The sequence below is a fragment of the Bidens hawaiensis genome, unplaced genomic scaffold (assembly GCF_021521415.1).
Source record: "Bidens hawaiensis isolate Kalapana, Puna unplaced genomic scaffold, B.hawaiensis_p1.1 tig00039613_1, whole genome shotgun sequence".
Classification (NCBI taxonomy): domain Eukaryota; kingdom Viridiplantae; phylum Streptophyta; class Magnoliopsida; order Asterales; family Asteraceae; genus Bidens; species Bidens hawaiensis.
Window position 1 is genome coordinate 63,217 of NW_027505618.1, and position 3,079 is coordinate 66,295.

Below are 3,079 nucleotides of genomic sequence, written 5' to 3' on the forward strand. Positions count from 1 at the left end.
ACAATGCCACATACCTTAACATTGCTTCTCATCAATTAGTCGCAAGTCTTAAATCTTCAAGTCTTCAAAGGCTTGGCTTGTAGATATTTAAGTCTTCAACTTTAAGAGTCTTCATAGGCTTAACTTAATTTGTAGATTTTGAAGTCCTCATATTCTTCAATCTTAACTCTTGATCTTGAAGTCTTCATATCATATCTTCAACCTTCAATTTTTCTCCCTCCTTTTGTAATTATCAAAAAGAACAAGAGAAGCTCCCCCTTGAATGAAATATACTTTGAAGCTAAAACTACCCGTTAATGTGAGAGTCATCTTGAATAAGCTCCCCCTCAAACAACATCTAATTCATGAGAAAATGTTGAAGCAAATCCAACTTAATGATAAGTTGGTGAAGTGGAGCAATCTGGAAATGCTTTCTTCAAGTAGCCCATCAGCTTTTCCAAAATCGTGGTATTACGCTTGATTTTGTCGTCAGACTCTTGAGATCATGATAACTGACTGGTTTGTCAAGATTTACGCACACTTACTTCACCTTGCTCACTTTGAGCATGTTTGTCTTTAGAGTTAAAGTCAAAAGCATCCTCTTGTCAAATCTTTCTTTACTGGAGTCAACACGTGGTCATTTGGATCCAGGTAGATGAGACATTCTCTTAAGAGTGGTAGCATTCAATGGCTTGGATTTGGGAATGACACCATTGAAAGGTCATGCTAAAAAAAGAAAGCATCCTCTTGTTAAAGCTTTCTTTACTGGAGTCAATTGTATGTTCCATTAAGTCATGATTACCACCTCTCATATATAGATTTTGACATAAGATTTTAGCATATACTTGAAGATTTGGAAGTAAGTCATAACCATGAAGATATGTGTCATCGATTGCATCATTATAAGTTGTACTAAGAATATGTGGACGATGGATATGAGAGCTAGATTTCGTAAATAATCCAAATCATGTGACTTGTAAACACAAGGACCCGAATAAGGAACCACCAAATTATTCTGGAGGCCAAGAATACTGTTTACCACACATTGTAAGATAAATCAAAAGATTTTTCAAATCAAAGTATTAACCAGCATAGAATTCCCTAACATGATGTGGATACTAGTGATTTTCTAGATCTAGACAAAATGAGACATTAACCTCACTAAATGATTCAAGGACATTATGAGAAATTCCCTCTAAATTAATGAGTTTTCCTTCTAGAATTTTACGAGCGGTAAGCATAGCACGATTAGTGGAAATGGTATTACTTGTAAGAAAGTGAGTCGAAGGAGGAGGTGGCACTCGTTTCTTTCGAGTCATGTTTGTTAACAGACAATAAGAGAAACAAATCATATCCAAATCTCACACATAAGAGCATTGCAAATTGATTAAATATGAAATCTTAGATAAATAATCAACGTTGAAACTGAAAATTTTTTGTCAATAGCTTTCTCTGGAGCCGATGAACAAGAATTCGAAGTTGCTTTGCGAAAATCTTTATCAAAAGCGGTTCAAAATTAAGATATTGAAGATGCAACAATGGAAAGTTTTGAGGGTTAAGGACGGTTGTGAGGAACGGTGAAAGAGAAAAAAAGTGAAAAGTGGGTTATAATTTAGAAGAGAGAAAGAGAAATTTGATCTTGTACCCGATGATTGCTTCCACGGTCGGTTAGATCGACCGTGAGTTTGGGTCACCAATTCTTCAGCAGACTTTGGTCTTCGACGGTCGCTCTAACGCTCGGTCTCCATCGACCGTCACTTGCATCTTTAGAGGACTTTCCAATGACGACAATCGCTTACATCGACCGTGAAGGTCATTTCGCCAATTTTTTCTTCCGTTTAGCCTTCCATCTAGTCGAGGTTGATCAAAGGTTGTGTTTTAACATTGCTATACCTAATCTCATGATTTGAAAAGTTACCGTTTTCAATGGCTTGGTAAACATGGGACACTGAATTGGCACCATATTTGTCCTTAAATGCAGAATAATTTCACCAACATGACAACGGCGGACCATGAGTTGACATCTCTCCTCACTTTGTAATAACGAAATTTTCTCATCTAACTTTCCACACAGAAAACCATATTGGTGAACATCGCAACACAACAGATGCGACGAGAGTATGGGGCAGCGGCAGTGACGGATTTAGGGTGGTTTTCTAGTAGAGGAAAAACGGTACAGTCAAAATAGTCATACCCGGTAAAAAATTTCACCAATAGCTAAGCTTAGCAGGGTCTGAGGATGGGGAGGATGGAATGTAGGCAAACCACACATCTATCTATCCCAAAGAATAGAGAAGTTGCTTCCAAATAGAAACCCGCAACTCTAAAACTATATGTATGAAACTGTATAACAAAGACATAGAAGTTAAAGTTGACCGCAAATGATGCGATAACATTAATGCAACTAGAAGAAATAATTCATGAATGTACTAACTTTTTAGGTTCGTGTGACAAGCACAGAAATATTCGAGTTGGCAATTTGAAGAATTAATCTTGATTTGTTAAGTGATTAAAGTTCAGGGTTTGTTTTGTTAAATTTTATATTAATATTTGTTTAGTATGGTAAGAATATCATGGATTATTCTAGAATAAGGTTGTCTTGGTTTCCAAGTTAAGTTTCGCTTGAAGAACAAGTTTAGTAGGTCTATTTAGGGTCTAGATTATTAGTTTTATTTGAGAAAGTCAAGAGAAGTCTTTTCCCATGTATGTTTGATAAGTTCGTGATGTTCGTTTGTTAAGTTTGTTTGGTTATATGAAAAGAGTCAAGGGTTGTCACCCCAATATCCTGTGTTTGTTTGTTTGATCTGATTGTTTGATTCGTCTAGGCCAACAATTGTATCAGAGCTTTAGCTTGTTGAATACACGGTTCGTCGTGCGGAATGATTCATTGTTTTGTGTTTTCCGTTTGGAGCCTCACTCGAAGTTTGTGTTCGATCGAAGTACTACCCTAGTCGGCGTACACCTAATTTGTTTTTTGGCCGACAACTTCTTGTCACAAAAGTCAACAAAAATAAAGTTTTATCGTGGTGTGGATAAGAAAGCCAAGTGAGAATGTTTTAGTGATTGTTTCATCAAAGAATAAATTATATATATATATATA